Genomic DNA, 21364 nt, shown 5'->3' with positions numbered 1-21364 from the left:
CATTGTTTTTTTTAAAAACGCGAGATATTGATAAGAATTAACGCGAACTAAGTCCTATCCTAGATTTAACCGGGTCGCCTTAAAACTTAGAAGTTGATTCATATCGATTGATCGTTGTTCTTCCTAAAGAGCTCGAGATATTGATAAAAATTGACAGGAACTAAGTTTTCAAATTAAGTTCCTGGATATATCCAGGTCATAAAACTTAGAAGTTAATTAATATCGATTGATCGTTGTTCTTCCTAAAGAGCTCGAGATATTGATAAAAATTGACATGAACTAAGTTTTCAAATTAAGTTCCTGGATATAACCAGGTCATAAAACTTAGAAGTTAATTAATATCGATTGATCGTTGTTCTTCCTAAAGAGCTCGAGATATTGATAAAAATGGACACGAACTAAGTTTTCAAAATTAAGTTCCTGGATATAACCAGGTCATAAAACTTAGAAGTTAATTAATATCGATTGATCGTTGTTCTTCCTAAAGAGCTCGAGATATTGATAAAAATGGACACGAACTAAGTTTTCAAATTAAGTTCCTGGATATGACCAGGTCATAAAACTTAGAAGTTATTTTAAATCTATTGATCGTTGTTCTTCCTAAAGAACTTGAGATATTGATAAAGATTAACGCGAACTAAGTTTTTTTCAAAATGGTAACTAAAATGCGTAGAAGCAAAGGGTAGTAAATCAATTAAAAATAGAATTGATAGTTAAATTGTCTCGAGGTGTAAGCACCTCGTGCAAAAGTTACACAGAAAAATTCAAAAATATTAAAGGAAAGGGCACGAGGGAGGAAGGCCCTAAGCTCCGCCAGGTGGCCCCTTGGAGGTCGCCGTCTCGCCCTGCTCAGCTGCGCCGGAGCCTTCCCCGGCTTCGAAGGGCACTTCTTTATCAAGGCAAGCTTTGAACTTCTCCAGCAAGGGCACCCAGACGGCCGCTGCCATGAAGGAGAAGTCGGCGTCCTGGTTGCAGGCCCAGCAATGAAAAAACATGTCTTCCATGGCGGCGTCCGAGGTCGCCCGCTCGGTCACAAGAGTGGCCTTGGCCTCAGCCTTCGCGGTATCCAGATCAACCCGCGCAGTGGCAAGGGCGGTCTCGAGCTATTGAACCTTTGGGCGAGTCTATTCCAGCTCGGCCTGCGAAGCCGCCAAGGCATCCTTAGCCGTCTGCATAGAAGTCTGGTGAGTGGGCACAGCCGCCTGGTGCTCGCTCCTCATTTCCTCGAGCTGAACCTTGGCCCTGGCTATGCTCCGATGGAGGGCAACGGCGCCCTGCGAAAGCGGAGAGGCAATTGCCTTAGAAAAAAAAAAAGGAGGAGGGAGAAAGGAAACACAAGGCAGGGCATGATCATAAAAGCCATAAAAGGGTAAAGTCAGCATACCGTTAGAGCCATGCCCAAAGAGGATTCCATCACGCCCACCGGGCTCCTCGTTTCGATGGCCCGGAGCTCCTTCTCGTTGAACTTGTGTATGTGGCTGACGGCGTAGTTCGCCGACTCATATACCGTCCCCCGGAAGGCCTCTGGGATCTTCGCCAGGTCCTGGGGATGACCGAGATGCGCACCTCGGAGGGTACAATCGCCAAAGCCCTGAGCTCCGCCCCTGCATCCCGAACGAAGGTCGGAGCTCGCGAAGGGGGTGGGGGCATGTTACTTCCCCCAGCAGCAGGAGGATCAGGCCCCACGACCTGGCCGGCTGGGGGCTGCTCCTTCTCCTATGCAGGAGATTTGGTTGGGCTTCCAACGGCTTTTTTCGACGTCCAGAGCTTCTTCATTTTTTGCCCAGAGGCCCCGGCTGAGGCGTTCCACCCGGCGAACGCAGCTCGCAGACTCCCGTCGAGCTGAGACATCTCTTCTGTCAAAACAAAGACATGGTTAGTACAAGAATAAACAACCATTCAAAAACAAAGGAGAAATTCAAGTATATATATATACTAAAAAGGATCCTACCCCCCGAGCTAGAAGAAGAACCTATTGTTACGACCATCGGCCCTGGAGCTCCTGTGGGAGAATCTAAGTCAATTATCTCCCGAGCTAGCGCAAGTTCTGGATCCGACTCTGGTTCCGGGCTAGATTCTTCTACATATTGCCTAAGTCCCAGAGCTACAGCACCCCTCCGGAGTGATGGCCAAGACCGAAGATTGGTCCCATACTCCTCAAATAGGATCGACCTAAAGGCTAGGGTGTTATCTACGACTACGGTACCCCTAGGTCGGCTATCTTGGTAATCAACCACGAGCTGGTCGACACAGTGAAGCAGGGTTGTATCCAGGTCCAGGTCACTTCGGGGACGTTGGATGAGCTATCTAGGATTGAACCTAGCTAGCTGGGGGTCGGCAAAGGCCCTATCTACATTCCTAAACATGTAAGGGTTACCTTGGCCAGAAGGACCCGCGGTAGCTCCGGACCGGATCCTCTCCTCGTCCGTTCCCTGGGCGAGCTCCAGCGCCCGCTTCCTGTTCCACACGAGGGGAACCTCATCCTCCTCGTCCTCATCTTCGTCCCCCGCGACCTCCTCCACGATGATGGGCCTGGTATCGTGAGCTGGGGGAAGCGCCCGGGGTATCCTTAGGTTCAAATTCTGATTTGGGAAGATCAGCTTGCAGGCCACCATCGTCTCGTCTGTCACGAGCACGCGGTAGTCCTTCTCACTGGGGGGCAAGCCCACCAGTGTCTCGTATTGGGCCCTGAGGATCACAGATTTCTCTATCCTCGTGAGATAGCTGCAGGATTAATCTAAGTCAGAAAGGGATACAGGAGGAGCTAAATGATGCTTAACTTACGAGCTAAGGTTTAAAAGCACTTACGAGGACGATTGAAGTAGTGGAGCTCGCAGTTTCTGAACCCCGTCGACATAAAGAATTGATCTTTGAAGTCATTGGGGTGGCTGGGCAGCTCGATGACCGCAACCGTGTTGGGGAATCGGGTTAAATAATAAAACCTGTCACCTCGCCCCCGCTGCTCCGGGCTAGCCTTGAGGCAGAAAAAATACAAAATATCTGCAGGAGTGGGGACCTCCCACTCCTGTTTCAATAATAAATATCTTAACCCCGCCAACAGCCGATAAGAGTTGGGGGGACCTGGAAGGGGGCCAACTTCACTTAATTAAGGAAGTCAGCAAAATACTGATCCAACGAAAGGAAGGCCCCTGCCTTGAAGTGTTCGTCGCTCCAGGCCGCGAATGCCTCGTCAAGCGGCGCGCAGCTCCGCTCGCCCTCTGCGGGAGGTCGGGCAACCACTGATGCTCTCCCCAGCCCGATGTTGTGGGAGAGGAATATTTTGTTGATCTTCTCATGGTCGGTAATCTTTGAGACGATCCTCTCCGCCTCAAAGAACGCATCGGGGGCAACCTCGATTTCCTGTTCCACCGCTGGCCCGAAATGAGGGATTGGGGATTCGGCCATCACTGTTTTTCCTTTGTCTTGCTGGGAGGCCGAGCTGCCGGCGGTCCTTTTTGGGGCATTCTTCTTTGGTGCCATCTGGTCGCCTAGCGAAAAAAATAAAAGATTTCAAAAAAGGCGACCTAAGCATTTGGAAGAATCAAGTGTTCTTATCACGAGCTGAGGTAAGCCCAGCTCGTGGAGAGTGAAACCACGCGGTTCTATGAACACGCGCCTGTGCTCCCAACAGATCCCCGATTACTCGGAATTCGTGTGTCAGGAGGGTCAGGTTAAAATTTTTCCTTGGAGGGAAAGTTCCAATAGGCAAGATAGGCAAAACTGCCTGTGAAGCGTGTCCCCTAAGCTACCCGGTTTTGCACCCAAAATACTGGATATTTTGAACTAGTATCCCAAAAATCATACCCAGAAATTTTCCCCAGAAAATGCATCCTGTAAACCATGCTCCTAAACGGCTTCCTATTACAAACAAGACCCTAACCTAAAAGGCTTTCACCCTTCGTTTCCACACGACCAAGCAAACCCTTGCATGAAGCTACAGTAAGTATTTACCAAAGCTACAGTGAAAGTAATTTCAAAACATGCATAATCAGGAGACTTACAGAGTGTTTGGCTGGGAAATGGATGAAGGAATCGCCTGGGTTGGAACATCATCGGAGTGGTTGGTCTCAAGGCTTCGAAGGAATCCTTGCACCTGAGTTTCTGGAGCGCCGAAGATGGTAACTAGAAAGAGGAAAAGGGGGGATTTTTGAGAGCAAGGAGAGGATAAAATTTTGGAAATTTTCGAATGAACGAGTGGCCCATGCGTAAGGTAGCCGCCCCTTTTTATATGCGTGAAGGGTCACGTGGGGAGGGCCGTTGGATTTCCCTGACGTGGGATCCATGGCCCTCCACTCAAAAGATGAAACGACGGCTGGGCATAGGCTAGGCCATTTAATGCGGTTCTCGGAAGACGTACCGTCACCAACCACGATGTTCCACATATTCGACGCCTGCGTAGAATGTGGAAGATGAAGAGTTCTTGGGGAAGCCTAAAAGCCCCTACTGTGGCCCTACACGACGACGTGTACAACGAGCAGAGGCTTGGGGGGCAGATGTACGCCCTGATTTTCCCACGGGCTGATTAGCGAGCTGAGACATGGCCTAATCATGATTACCGTATATGTCCCCAGTACCGGAGCTGCCATCATAAGGTCCTATCTCCTTAGCTCGAGGTAACCTAAGGGTTCGCCAAGATTGCTTAAGGACTGAACCTGGGCTCTGAGGACCGCAGGTCGAGGTAAGCATCCAGCTTGTTGTACGAGCTAAAGTTGGAGGCTGTGACCTTTTATAAAGTCAATCACGCAAGATAAACGTGCATATATCAAACATCACGTGTCTGATATACCCCTGACTTCTCGGACACGCAGCAAGAACGTGCGTATTCAGACACCCACGATTGGGTTGGGCCGTGCGGCCCATTATCCCCTTACTTATTGATTTGACCACACTAATGTGTCAGGTTTAGGAATTAATCATGAATGTCACAGAGTTGATATGATAGGTAAGAAGGTCACGGTATGACCTTCTTACCAACTCCCAGGTGCCTTCTCCTATAAATATGGAGAACTTGGGAGTTAATAGAGGTTGGATTCTCAATTGTAAGAAATACCCTGTAATCAAATACCCAGTATACAGCAATAATACTGACTAGTGGAGTAGAAGCTAATAAGCGCTACTGCTTCTTGAGCTTGTCTAACAGCTTCGGGCCCTAGAAGCTGCCTTTCTCCTACCTCGTCCCAGTGCAACGGTGATCGGAACCTTCTCCCATACAGCAACTCATAAGGTGCCATCTCGATCGTCGACTGGTAGCTGTTGTTGTACGAGAATTCGATCAGTGGTAAGTACTTGTTCCACGATCCTCTGAAATCAAGTATACACGCGCGTAGCATATCCTCTAAGATTTGAATCGTACGCTCGGACTGCCCATCTGTCTGAGGATGGAAAGCTGTACTAAGACTTAACTTAGTACCCATGGCTTGCTGTAAGCTTCTCCAAAATCTTGACGTAAACACTGATCCTCTATCTGACACTATCGTCTTGGGGATTCCATGCAATCGTATAATCTCTTGGATGTAGATGTCTGCATATTGGTCTGCCGTATATGAAGTCTTAACAGGCAGGAAATGAGCCGACTTGGTTAGTCTATCTATTACTATCCAAGCGGAATCATGCTGCTTATTCATCTTTGGCAGACCCGTCACGAAGTCCATGGCTATGTCGTCCCACTTCCATTCCGGTATGCTAAGCGGTTACAATAATCCTGCAGGCCGCTGATGCTCCGCTTTCACTTGCTGGCATATGAGACACTTAGATATATACTCTGCTATCTCCTTTTTCATCCCTGGCCACTAATAGACTGCCTTGATGTCATGAGTCATCTTGGTAGACCCTGGATGAACTGAGTACGGGGTATTGTGCGCTACTTTTAAGATCGCCTTCTTAATACTTTGATCGTCTAGCACGCATACCCGATCCTTATATCTCAATAAACCTTGACTGGTTATTGAGAAATCTGTAGTCTTGCTTTCTCTGACTGCATCCATGTGTGCTTCTAGTGTGTCGTCATGTCCCTGACCAATTCGTATATCTTCTAACAAATCTGATTGGATAGACAAGTTAGCCAGCTTGCCTACAACCATTTCTATTCCAGCACTGATAAGCTCCTACTGTAGTGGCTTTTCTATTCTGGATAAGGCTGCTAAGTTCCCATAACTTTTCCGGCTAAGTGCATCGGCAACTACATTCGCTTTCCCTGGGTGGTATAGGATTTCGCAGTCGTAATCCTTGACTAACTCTAACCACCTGCGCTGCCTCATGTTGAGCTCCTTCTGCGTAAAGAAGTATTTTAAACTCTTGTGGTCCGTATAAATCTCGCACCGTTCTCCGTAAAGATAATGGCGCCAGATTTTTAACGCAAAGACCACCGCTGCCAACTCCATATCGTGAGTTGGATAGCGTTGCTCATACTCCTTCAACTGACGTGAGGCATAGGCTATCACCTTGTCGTTTTGCATCAATATGCATCCCAATCCTAGCTTTGATGCATCACAGTAGAAACCGAACTTGTCGTTGGGTGTTGGGACACTAAGTACTGGTGTTGAGCAAAGCTTATCCTTAGGCAACTGGAAGCTTTCCTCACACTTATCATTCCAGTTAAACTTTTGTTGCTTCCGGGTCAGGTTGGTGAGTGGAGTGGCTATCTTAGAAAAGCCCTCTACAAACTTTCTATAATAACCTGCTAGCCCTAAGAAGCTTCTTACTTCTGATGCGTTCTTTGGCCTAGGCCAATCCTTCACGGCCTCTACCTTCGATGGATCTACTGCAACTCCGTCTTTTGATATGATGTGCCCGAGGAACGCCACTTGCGAAAGCCAAAATTCGCATTTCTTGAATTTGGCGTAGAGTTTATGCTCCTTCAATCGCGTCAAAATCAACCTTAAGTGTTCCTCGTGCTCTATTTCGTCCTTGGAGTAAATTAAAATGTCGTCGATGAACACAACGACGAATTTATCCAAGTAGTCTTTGAAGACCCTATTCATTAAGTCCATAAACGCGGCTGGTGCGTTAGTAAGACCAAAATACATAACCAAGAACTCGTAATGTCCATAACGAGTCCAAAAGGTTGTCTTAGGAATATCTTCTCCCTTTACCTTGAGCTGATGATACCCGGACCGTAAATCGATCTTAGAAAATACAGTCGCGCCTCGGAGTTGATCGAACAAATCGTCAATCCGAGGTAGCGGGTACTTGTTCTTAATCGTTACTTTGTTCAGCTCACGGTAGTCTATGCACATTCGCATACTTCCGTCCTTCTTTTTCACGAATAGTACCGGAGCTCCCCATGGTGAATGGCTTGGCCTAATGAAACCCAAGTCTAGGAGTTCTTGTAGCTGCGTCTTTAACTCCTTGAGTTCCGTAGGTGCCATCCGATATGGTGCCTTAGAGATAGGCTCAGTGCCTGGTACTAATTCTATCGTGAAGTCTATTTCTCGAGTTGGCGGCAATCCTGGCAAGTCATCGGGAAAAATTTCTGGAAATTCTTGTATAACCCGAACATCTCCAACTTTAAGTGATGTCTCCTTCCCCACATTCGTGATGCTGGCTAAGAATGCTTGGCATCCTTTCTCCATCATTCTCTGAGCTTTGAGAGATGACACTAACGGGGTGCATAGTCCTGAAGCTTGTCCCATGAAGCACAGTTTCTGGCCGTCAGGAGTCTCGAACATCACCTTCTTGCGTCTGCAGTCGATCGTTGCGCCATGCCGTGCTAGCCAATCCATGCCTAGTATGACGTCGAAGTCTTTGATCACCAGTTCTATCAGGTCTCCTTCTAGTTCCTTGTCCTCAATCTTGATTGGTACGCCTCGTACAATTCGTGATGATAGAACTACTTTGCCCGAAGGCAACTCGGTTACAAACTAGTTCTAAATCTTTCACTAGGTTTGTCTAGTTTTTCTATCATTCCTAACGAAATATACGAATGAGTGGAACTCGAATCAAATAATACATGACATAAGTTATTGAGGATAGAAACCTGACCTGTGACCACCTTGTTGCTAGCATCCGCCTCTCCTTGGGTTAAAGCAAAACCCCGAGCAGGAACCATCTTTTCGTCCTTCTTTCCTTCTGGCTTTTGCTGAGGACACTCTTTCTTACGATGCCCTTCTTGACCATAGTTGAAACACTCCTTAGTGTTGGTGCGGCATTCTCCAGGATGCTTCTTCTGACATTTGGCACATGGCGGGTATTCCACGTAGCCCGACCTATTTCCCCCATTATTTGGTCGTGCCCTTTTATTATTGTCAGTTTGCTTGTTGTCAGGATGCCTTCTCTTCTGTCCGTTACCGTTGTTGTTGGACTGATTGTTGCCGCTATTGCTAGACTGATTGTTGTTTCGACTGGCCTGAGGTTGGCTCTGCTGTCTGGGTTCAGGCTTACTGGCTTCTTCTTTGCTTACGTTGGCCTGCAACCTTTCTACTTCGATTGCCGTCTCAAGAATGTCGGCATATGAAGTGTTTCCCGGGTTCGCTAGTTTAACCCCCATCTCGATCTTCGGTCGGAGTCCTCTCCCGAATTTGTTCACCCTCAGATAATCGGTTGGGACTAACTCTGCTGCGAACTTGGCTAAGCGGTCAAACTGACGAGCATATTTCGCCACTGTTAAATTCCCTTGCTTCAGGTTGGTGAACTCCTCAACTCTCGTAGCAAGTACCGCTGAATTGTAGTACTTCTTGTGGAAGAGCTCCACAAATCGGGTCCATGTCATGGTGGCAGCATCATGGGATTGTTGGACCAAGTCCCAGCATATCCTGGCATCTTTCTTGAGCAAAGATGAGACGCAGGATATGCGGTCTGCATTACTGAGGTTCATGTGGGCTAGAATCGGCTCCACATTCCTTAGCCATTCTTCCGCCTCAAAGGGATCTGTAGTCCCTTCGAAGTGTGGAGCGTGCTGCTTACGGAACCTTTCATACACTGGCTCCAGGTGCTGTACTTGATACGGCGCGTAATTGGTCATTGGCCATCCCCCATATGGACCAACTTGTTGGGGAGCTGGGGCCATTTGTTGTGGCTGCGGCTGTGGCTGTGGCTGAGGCTGAGATTGAGCCTGTTGGCGTTGCTGCAAAAGTTCCTCGACTTGCTGTCGCAGTCTGGCAATCTCCGCAGTGTTGTCAGTTGGCTGTGCCGGCGCGTTGCGGCGAGCAGTAGCACGCACTCCCCTTCGGCGAACTGTAGGGACCGCATTGGTCGCTGGAACGTCGTTGGAGGCGTTTCCGTTGGTGCGTGCAGATCTTCGAAGCGACATCGTAGAAGAGTTCTAACAGTTGAAAGAAACATGTTAAAACTTTTCCTAATAGGCTCTAAGGCAAAAACTTATTCTAAAACAAACATATCTCGGACCTATTTATTATGACTTCTTATGAAAAATTATATAGGTCTTTATTTATTATTAGAGTGGGTTTCTATACTTAGAAAAACAAGTCATCTTTATTTTCTAAGTGTGTTTCTAACCATCCTATATGACTTAATTCTCAGGCTCGAAACTTATCTTTGTTCCCAAGTTAACCATATTGAGGGAGGGCTGGGATTAGTAAAATCGTTCCCACTACTATGGCCCCCTAACTCTCAATAAGGAAACTAGGTTCATTGATTTGTATCCACCCTCACCAAACTTAGTCATTTTTCATTTTATTTATTATTTATTATGATTGCGAAAATAAAATCAAACTCACACATGATATTCAAATAGCATGTTATTCATTTGGAAAAGATTTTTTTTTCACTTATTACAATCATAACATAAAAAGTAAATAAAACAAATAAAAACTACTAATCTAAAAATCGGGATCTTCTACATCCGATCCGTCATCTAGCATATCATCATCTATTTGTTCATAATCATCATTGTCATGTGCATCAAAACGTCCTCTAGGAAGGTTGGTGAGAATCCTATGTTTTTGCTCATTTGTGAATTGAAACTCAAATTTTGCGGTGAACCTAACTAAGAGAAAATAGTATCTCATTGCTAATGGTAATTCATCCTCCTCATGCATCTCTTCCCATATTTCTTCTAAAGCTGCTATTACAGGATGGAAATCTTTAAATAGCCTAATCACTAGTACATATTGTTCTGTTGATCTTAGCATTATTTGCTTAGCCTCTTGAAGGCCACCTATCTCTTGGTGAAACAAAAGAAACCTTCGAGTGATCCTTCCTAGTGCTCCTACAGTGTTTCTTGGCTCCCTTATTCTTTTGAAAGCCTTAATGGCTCGGATATCTTGGTAGGTTAAGGCTCAGGTCATTCTTAACTGAAAACATAAACACTAAAGGTGTTAGCTATACACATAAGTAACATAACTAGTAACTTAAACACTTACTTGGCGGTCAGATTCGGATCTTTGAGCATGTGTATCGAGGAGAACTTCATGCAAAGGAACCGTTTGCTCTGATACCAACTGTAATGACCCACTAATCTAGACTATTTGGACCATTAACGAAACTATACATAAAACTTACAATTTTGCGGAAATACCATATTTTTATTGAGTAACTTGTAAAAATAAGAGTTACTTACAAAATAGAATACTAAGAAGGATATGGGATCCCATTGTCTTTAAAAACAAAAACATGATTTAAATGAAAAGAATTACATAAGAAATGCGGAAAATACATATAAAACCATAAAGAGGTAAAATGAGACTACATCCTCGAATCGAATAACGCTCGGCCCCTTGACTCCATTCACCATCGATACACATCCTCTAAGCGTCACGAATCTTACCGCCTCTAAAGCTTATTTTCCTGCACATAAAACAGAAAGGAATGAGCCTAATGCCCAGCAAGGAAAATCTAACACATAGTCATACACATAAATTTCATAATAAACGTAAAGACATATCATAACACTTAATACATACACTTATTATAATGGCCATTACTACTTGGGGTCCCATAGACTAAACAAGCTTATGCCCATGAGATTAGTGGGGTCCTACTAGCTAAGTAGGCATATGCCCATAATCTTTTTGGGGTCTTGTTAGTCAAATAGGGCATAAGCCCAAGCCTACAAACATACACATTCATAACATATTCATAACATATCATATTTCATAACATAACACATAAGATAACATAAGCAATACACATATAGATTCTATCCTATTTTCCTTACCAAAGTTACCGGGATATGATGGACTGAGTTGGGACTTTTGGAACACTCCTAAAACCATATGAGCAAGAGTGAGTCTTATGAAGAAGAAGAAATGAAAATGAATAGGATGACTAAACCATTGAGAAATATGCTTACCGAAACTTATGTGCTTAAGAGCTTGGATTCCCTAACAAAAATAAGAATGAGGTTAGGGGACTGAGTAGAAGGCTTTGAGAAAGAAAATAACATGAAACAAATGAAATAGAGTTTCGGGTTTACCTCAAAGACTTGCAAGACCAATCTAACCACAACCGAAATACTAAAGAACCTTACTTCCCAAAGTGTTTGATAAGCTAAAGATGATTAAGCTTATGACTTTCCCACCCAAGTGTTTAACTCTCACACTCTCCTAGCACTTGCAGCTTCTGAACTTAGAGTAAAAGGTGAATAATGGCTGGGCACTAGGTCCTATTTATAGAGTTTGGGAAAGAAAGTATCTTGATTTTACTTGAATAAAAATAATGGCTATTTAGGTGAAAATAATTTGAATAATCGTTCAGCAGAGGCTGAAGACTCGTTCAAAAGATGCTGGACTTATGAAGGAGTTTGAATGGCTGAAAGGAAAAGAATTCAAAAACGTTTGAACATATGCTGAAGGAGGCGATATATCTCCCCCTGTAGGCGATATATCGCCTGGGCCAGTATGCCCGAGGCGACCGTGCATCGTTTCGTGTTTTCCGTATCTACGTGCTGCAACATATCGCCCCCTATAGCTGCGATATATCGGCACACGCTGAATATTTAAACACGAAATTACACAATTTTAGCTAAGTTTGAATGGAGTAAACAACCTTGACTAAGCCCTCAACGTATTCAAAGCTACTGACTGACCCTATAACATTCAAACTTTACTCCTTATTAAATTTAATCCTCAAAAATACTTAATCCTTAATCACCATTCATAACATGTGCTTAAAATCCTATTGGTTGATATCTAATCCTTATAGTATAATAAATATAATCCTTAATATCAGTCACATTAATCAAACCTTAGGTTAACTTAATATTCTTAAACTATAGATTAAACTTAGAAAATCTATAAGTACTACTATGAGTGTCCAAATAATTCCCGGTCTGAACCAAAAATCCACAGTTACAAAGATAATACTATACATACTATAATACTACTAAACAATTAGCTAAGTAAAGTTCTTGGACTCTACAGTAACCTCCTAGTTAGATGTAACCCCCTTTTTTATTTACAAAGTCAGTTGTAAACCGCGTGTTATGAATGAAACTGTTTGCAACTTCATGTGTTATTATTCTTCGCTACGCGGGCCTCAGCCAAAGTGTCAGCCGAAATAAATTTCACCAAACACTTGGGGGGCAGGACAGGAGGCAATAACATGTAGCTAGCAAGGGGAACCTAAAAAGGGCCCTCTAACGGAGGATCCTAAAATGGACCCCTCGCCCTCCTAAAAAGGAGACTCCTAAAAAAGAGGCTCCTAAAAAAGACCCTCTAATAGGGGATCTTAAAAAGGGCCCTCCATCAGGAGGAAGTGGCCTGTGAAGACAAAGCAAGCCACAAGCAGGAGAACCCAAAGAAGGACCCCTTGCACCGGGATCCTAAAAATGATCCTATGCACCAGGAGGATCCTAAAAAGGGCCCTCCATCAGGAGGACCCAAAAGGGACCATGGCCCTAAAAAGGACCCTTTAATGGGAAGTCCTAGAAGGACCCCTTATATCGAGGCCTTAGGTAAAGTCCTTAAATACAGAAAATAGGGAGAGGACCTTGCAAGGCATCCCTTGGGTTTACAAGGATTAGCTACCCTTGTGAACATCAAGGAGGCCAAAAGGTCTTACGAAAGAAAAATATATAGTGACAACACTAATAAGTCTAGAGCGGCCACCAAGTCGTCTAGCCAAAAAGGGTCCTAAAAGAGACCCTTGCAAAAATAGTACTATGCATAATGGTGAGAGGGACGCTTCTCGCAAAAAAGTAATAAGCGCGCGCAAGAATATATAAAAGGATAGCTAGGACCCAAGGGGTCAAAATATCCTTATAAGAGTAATCAAGGCGCACCAAAAGAGGTCCCAGTGAACCCTTTCACATGGGCTCCCAAGGACCTCCAGCCTGGTAAATAAAAGAGGGGAACCAACCAAACCCCATCATACAGGCTCAAAAGGGCCTCGAATGCAGTAGAACAAGAGACACTCCACATGGCCGCTCGAGCGACGGCATGCTCACCAAAAGAAGAGAAATCAAAATTGGGATCCTGCCTCCATACGTTGTAAAGGGCGCGGTCTATGGACCTGTACTCAATGACAGTCTTCTTTGCCTCCAAGGAAGCACTTCTCTCCTGCAAGGAGTCCTGGTAACCTCGACTTCGGCCCTTGCAGTCTGGAGTTTGACCCTGATAGACTCGACTTCAGCCTCTAAATAAGTAACCCTCTCCTGCGACACCGTCACGATATCCTTGGTCGCTTGGAGTTCGCTCTTCAGGATGGCAACTTGGTCCTTCAGCTCCTTGGCCTTGGCAACCGCCTTCAGCTTCCTCCTCGACGAGGTGGCAAGTTCGGCCCGAACCTTCTTTAGCTCAGACTGGGTTTTCTCAAGCTCTTTCTCGAGCTCCTGGACCCGGGCTGTAAGGCAGTCCCTCTCAGCAGTAGACGCAAAGAGGTTGCTAGACGAGTCGGGAAACCGTAGAGCCATAGTATTGGCCTGCAAAAATAGACCAAAAGGATGTATTAGTCTCCAAATAGATACCCCAAGAAATTAGCCCATACTTAAAAAAAAAAAAACTATGGAAAAAGTGAGGTCCTGGGGGATTAAACTCCTTACCTCTTGAAGGAAGGGTTCTCTAAACCACTAAGCCAAGGAAGTAAGGTGGAAATATTAAGCCACGCACGAGGGCCTATTTATAGGAATCAAGGTGAATAGTCTACAAGAGCACCTAAAGGTCCTCTCCTAGACGGGGGGGGGGCAAGTGTGGACGCTCAATATTCTGCATCCATATAAGATCCCGTGAAGGCCCATCATCCTTTGATGGGAACTTCGGATCAACTCGCGATGCATGAGGTCCCAGCCCCGTCACCATGGCCTCGCTCGGCCGTACCCCAGGCGCAAGGCCCTCCTCGCGCGCGCACCACCTTGCGTCGCTCGTCCACCGCGCGCGCATCTCCATGGCCTCGCTCGGTCGTGCCCTAGGCGCGAGGCCCTCCTCGCGCGCGCACCACCTGGCGTCGCTCGGCCACCGCGCGCGCGTCTCCCTGGCGTCGCTCGGCCGCCGCGCGCGCATCTCCATGGCGTCGCTCGGCCATACCTCAGCGCTTGTGGTCCCAGAGTGGCCTCGCCCATGCCCACGGAGGGGCCTCGCCAAATAGGCCCCGTGGTGGCCTCACGCAAGCCCACGGAGGGGCATCGCCCATACCCACGGAGGGGCCTCGCCCAATAGGCCCCGTGGTGGCCTCGCCCATGCCCACGGAGGGGCCTCGCCAAATAGGCCCCTTGGTGGCCTCGCCCATGCCCACGGAGGGGCCTCGCCCAATAGGCCCTGTGGTGGCCTCGCCCATGCCCACGGAGGGGCCTCGCCAAATAGGCCCCGTGGTGGCCTCGCCCAATAGGCCCCTGGTGGCCTCGCCCATGCCCACGGAGGGGCCTCACCAAATAGGCCACGTGGTGGCCTCGCCCATGCCCACGGAGGGGCCTCACCAAATAGGCCCCGTGGTGGCCTCACCCATGCCCACGGAGGGGCCTCGCCAAATAGGCCCCGTGGTGGCCTCGCCCAATAGGCCCCGTGGTGGCCTCGCCCATGCCCACGGAGGGGCCTCGCCAAATAGGCCCCGTGGTGGCCTCGCCCATGCCCACGGAGAGGCCTCGCCAAATAGGCCCCGTGGTGGCCTCGCCCATGCCCACGGAGGGGCCTCGCCAAATAGGCCCCGTGGTGGCCTCGCCCATGGCCTCATGGGGGCCACATCCGTAGCACACTCAGCCTCGTGAGCAGCCAAGAGAGCCGCGCCATCAATAAGCCTTCCAAGGGTCCCATTCCTTACACCTAGAGACCCCTATGCTTAGAGGCTCCAATACGAGTCGAATGGGACATACTTGTACGACCAAGTACTGAGTACGGACACCAGTACCAGTGGGACTGCTGGGGTAAGAGTTATGGCCCGTACATCTACGGCCAAGGGTCAGAGTCGACACCACTACCACCTGCGCCACTACGCCTACTGCCACTCATCAGACATGGGTACAGACAAGTAGTGGAGACATCCTCCTGGCACCTGCTCCCGTACTGATGTACGACCACAACCTCTGAAGCCACTCCCCTGACATAGTACTTATGTACCATTTGGTCTCCTGGACCACCATGTACCTAAGGCCATTAGAGCCTACTATAAAATGAACTGGAACACCACCTGAAAGAGGGTTGGAAATTTTACTGTAGTAAAGGCTTGAGTGTGAATGAAAGACTGAATTCTCCATTATTGTTCTATCATTGTTCTTGAGTGATTGTTTAAGTTTCTATAGCTTTTCCATTAGAGATCTTGATTTGATAATTTTTCCAACTCAACTTAGTTGACGAGTTCTCACCGTCAACAGCTTATAAAACAATATTATCTTTATAATTTAAAACTTAAAATAACTCTTTATTTTCTCTTTTAAATATAAAGTATCGCTGGTTTGGTCAAGATGCAATTATCCACCGCAAAAGCCTAATTACATCTTTGTAAGTGTAACCCATTATTTCAGATTTCATGACTTAACTTAGAGAGTGCTGCCTTAGGGTCGATCAAGCCTAAAATACATCACTTCCTCCTATCTTCGTAACAAGTCAATCTTGGTATTGATATGTCTATAAACCTTCTTTAGGGGGATGGAAACAAAGCCGCCTCGAGGCCCTATTCAAATCTCCCGGTGTGTACTAATAATTGAGACCATAGGTCACATTGAGATGTTCACCTTCTCCCACTTACTATGTTAAATCAAATGTGTTTTATTAAACTAATCAATTAATTCCAAATTGATTACTAGTTTATTAATAACCCTATGGATGTAATTAATTACAAAAATATAATTATAAAAGAGCCTGTTTCTATAATTAATGTGATCTAAATAATTACCCAATACATTCATCTAACTTTACTATAACACTTTTTACATAAAGTTGGTTATCTTAAAGGCCTATAAAAAACTATTTCCTTTATTATGGTGTGAGGTACCAAGTTTTAACTAATTTTATACTTAGTAGTTTACATGCAATTTATTTCACCAAAAAACAATTCATATAAACAAATAGGACAATCCCAGATAATCATGTTTCTAAAAAATAAATGATTAATGAGAAACTATGTGGGGTTTCATGAATGACATGTAATTGACTAATGCGTGATCATGTTATCAATCAAACATCAATGAACATTTATTTAAATAAGTACAATAAATAAATAAATCAACACTAAATGATGAACCAATTACTAATGGATATTTCTAATATTTACAACCCTTTGAAAAAATTAGAAATAAAATTGCAATCTAAGCCTATGTAGCTTTCAAGACTCTCCAAGAATTCTCCTCCTCTCTTTTAGGAACTTTGTTTTGTCCAACTTATTAATTAGAAACAAATTTTCTTATTAATTTATTTAATTAAAACTAACTTTTAATTAAATAACCATTTTTGTCATCTTTTTAATTTAGTTGAATTTAAATAATTAAAGAATCAAATTAAAATAATTATTTAAACTTAAGACATTAAAATATCTTAACCAACTAAAAGATATTTATTTTATAATAAAATAAAATAAGATAATTAAACTTTTAAATTCAAATAATTTAAAAATTAATTAAATAAAAAATATTTTATAACAACTTAGGAATTAGGGTTTTGGGCACCAAAATGGTGCCCTAGGGCCGACAGCACATGGTGCCATGCTCGTGATGGGCGACTAGTCATTTAGGTGCATCAAGCGCGGTACACAGGGGTGTGCATAGGGGCCAGGCAGGCACAGGGGCTCGACTCGGGTGCGCAGGGGCGCCCGCAGGCACGTGGGAGTGCGTAGGGTTGCGTGTAGACAGGCATAAGTGCGCAAGGGCGCATGCAGGCTGGCCGAGAGGGCTCGGGCTTCTGCCATGGCTGGTGGCTCGGGTCCTTCCAATTTTCCTCTTGTGTATAGAATTTTTCAATCTAAATTTCAAGAAAAAAATTTACAAAATCATATGCCCTTTATGACTTACACAAGATCTAGGAAAAACAATTAAAATTCCTAACACAATAGCACCATATAATTAACGATCCATTATTCAACCCTACATTCAAAAAACATATCCATCAATTCAATATACATATCAAAATACATATAAAAAATGTAAGAAACACACAGTATTTAATATATATATATATATATAGACTGCTCTAGTACCAATTGTTGGTATTAAATGATCAAATCAAAGGTACGCAGCAGAATATGTGGACTCATTTTAATAAATATTAATACCAGCCAGGATCATAAATATATATAAATATTAAATCACATACAAATAGATCAGGGATTACCTCTTGTAGCCTATCAAGTGTACTTGAGTCTTTTTGTATAAATCAACGATCTTCCTATCCAGTGTTCTGAGATCCCATACCCTGATCTTCCAGACCAATCCTCAAACACACAAGGACGTGTGTGGGCACGTAGGATGAAAAATGTTTATTTATATGACTCCCTAGATGTACTCAACACATAAGATCTAGAGAGTTTTGACAAAGAGAAGATTTAAAATAGTTTTCAGGTTTAGAGAAAACTATCGCTTTAGAGAAAGAGTCTGATTATCCATCATTTTCTGAATATCAGATTTATAAAGATATTTAATATAATTAAATAATATTTATTTAATTAAAATACAATTCAAATAAAAATAATTAGATATTTTCATTTAATTATCTATTTCAATCATATTTAAAAAGAATAATTAAATAACTAATTAAACAAATTTATTTGAAATTCAAAATTCAAATCTCATGGATAAAATCTATAATGCTAGGCGCCATACACTGCACTGTACAGTGTGTGTCGCGCAGCCTATTAGGGTTGCCCTAATTTTCTCATTTATTTATTTAATCAACTTTTAAGACAAGATATTTATTCCAACATAAATATCAGTTAATTCAAAATTAACTTTATCTTAAAATATCAATTTTAAATTAAATAAATAAATATCATATTATAAATAAGATATTTATTATTTTCTCTCTTTATATTAATCCAAACAAGATTAATATTAATTTTAACCTTTAGTTTTTCAAAATAAAAACTATATAGCTAAATACTTTATTAATTCACAATTAATCAGTTACCCATAATTATCAAATAATTATTTCCTTCGCCTGGAAAATTAATTCATTTGCAATTTAGTCATTTCTCTTAACAAATCTTTCTTTTGACATCATTACCCTTGACAATGTAGGATAGAGGTGATCTGGGGACCATGGACCTATAATATGAAGCTCCAATAAACTAGATTATTAATTAAACTCTTTAATCTAATAATTTTATTTATTAATTCCATGAGTACTCCACTATAAATATGGATTGCACTCTAAGTATTTATAGAATTAAATTTCTAGAGTTTTCTCTAGTAGTCCATTGATATAATCAATATATGTAGTCTTGTCCTCCATTATTGGTTCGTTAATTAGAGCTGGTCGAAATTACCGTTTTACCCTTGTAATTACTTCTGTAGGAAAAACTCATTGCAGGATCTTTATTTATTTTCATGCAATTTACATATTATCAAACAAACATGCAAATTCCTAGAACATGCTCCTATGAAATTGATACAAATACAGAGTAAAGTAAAAACTTACATTACGCAGCGGAACTGGAACAACTCCATCCTTCAATCTCTCTAACCCTTGATTCCTTTCTGTAGTAGAGTATTATCAAGAGATTGAGCAAGATCAGCAACACAGTCTTCCTCACCAAGCCTTTGATCAACCTAGAACTAGTGTGGGCTGGTTCTCAACACATGAGATAGAGATCTTGAAGAGAAGAAGAAGAAGAAAGAGTGGCCAAGAAAGGTTAGACTGTCTAGGTTTTCACTTACCAATCAACTGAAACTCACTTCCTTATGAACACCCTAGATATCATATTCCTTATATAGGCAACTTAATGAGATTTATTTAAATTTAAATTAATAAAAAAATAATAAACAAAAATAAAAGCCTTGGGCTGCCATAAATGGACTTGGGCCCAATCTCTTTGTTTTGAATTTAAATCCCAACTGGGCCTAAATTCAAAACCTTTTATTTTTTTTAATTAATTAATTAAATCCTTATTCAAATTAACTAATTATAATTTGAAACTTGATTTAATATTATTTATTTATATTGATACCAATTTATCAATATTAATAAATTTACCCAAAGATTCTCCTTTATTCTCTAAATCTCATATCTCTGTAAATTTTCCAAAATTGACCTAGTCAACTTTAAAAATCCTAATTGATAATTAAATCAATTAATTGAGACATTCTAGATGATTTACTCAAAGGTGATGCGGGGACCATGGATCCATGAAATCAAGCTCCAACAAGTTACCGTGAATTTATTTACGAATAATTTCACTACCTTATTAATTCCTTGTGACTCCACTATAGACTCGGAATTGAACTCTTGAATTCATAGTATGTATTTTCAAAACCATAATTACATTATCCATTGTTATAACCATTACAATCAGTCAATCCTCTATCGATGACTTACTAACGAGCTAGGTGCAAATTACTGCTTTACCCCTCATCAGTATTTTTTCCTTAACTCCCACTAAGTTCCTTATAAATGATATTTCCGTGAACTTAATCACTAAAATGAGATCTCAATCATTTAACCTTTTGAACAAAGCAATTAAGGAAATCATCTTTTCACTTCTCATACAGAAGTTATAGATTTCGTATCTATGAATAATATTCCCACTCAATTACACTAATAAATCTCCAAGATGTAAGTATGGGCCAGACTGTAGGGTAAGCTGGTAACGAACAAGTCAAAAGATTTAAATAATATAATTAGCATAATATTATCACTCAGAATTAAGATCGACTTAACATATGGTCAACATTGTGACATTAATTAGATTTGATAACAACGATATTTATTTATCAATCAATAATCAATATCGGTCCTAGTCCGATGTAACTAAATACATCTGATCTTATCTACTTGGTCGATGCCTTGGACAAGACATCACACCCTGAATGTGTAAGTAGATCATATCGTAGATTGCCAAATCAGTGAAAATCCAATGCACTGATCTAATCTTAGGACTCGTTCTTTTGAACATATAATTACAACTATAATCCACTATGACCTAGTCACTATAATTGTAACTATCCATATGTTCGGGATTTTATAAATGTTTGTATTATTTCAATAATCATGTAATAAAACAAGCAAGCAACACGGTTGTCAAACTAAATGATTTCTACTACTTTTATTGATAATATGAAATCGTGCTACATGTCCGACATGGTTTTATAAGGGGATAAAACCCAACAACTTCTTGATCCTTAAGTGCCATTAATCCAATAGCGAATAATTAATCTACAATCTAATTATAGATTTGAGCTCAATAACAATTCAGTTGCAGAATCAACCCTTAAGGGAACTAATATTTGACCTGTAAAGAAAGCATGAATTCAAATATTGTAATTCATGTTCCCATTCATCCATGATATTGAATCTCCAAAACAAAATTCATTAGCATCATTATTCTAAGAGGCCTTAACGAGTGAATCCAAAGATCCAATAAACATAAACAAGAGTTCATGAATACTCAGGGTTTAGACTGATCTATAAATTATCATCAATTATGATAAGAATTAAATCTTTAAGTCAAACGGTAAGTTTATAAAGATAATTAATTCTCATCGGTCATGTCATATATAATCTCTATTATATACAACACAAGATGTCTATCCACATCAATAATCCGAATCTAGATTACTTGCATCTTGTATGCTTAGCAAATTATACTAGTAACCATTCATTAAAGATTTCTTACTTTAATATGTTACTGACTATTTTATTCATTATATGTGATCTTAATTCTCTTGTACTAATACAAGATCATATTATCATGAATGAATAGGAATTTTCTTGATATTATTTTATAATTAATTCAAACAATAATTATGACATTCAAATATAATAAAATTGTACTTTTATTTAAAACCAATAAAATGTCTTTACATGTTTTTCAGGCAGTAATCCTAACATTACTG

This window comes from Humulus lupulus, chromosome 2 (assembly GCF_963169125.1).
Source record: "Humulus lupulus chromosome 2, drHumLupu1.1, whole genome shotgun sequence".
In the NCBI taxonomy this organism is placed as follows: domain Eukaryota; kingdom Viridiplantae; phylum Streptophyta; class Magnoliopsida; order Rosales; family Cannabaceae; genus Humulus; species Humulus lupulus.
This window is presented reverse-complemented; position numbering follows the sequence as displayed.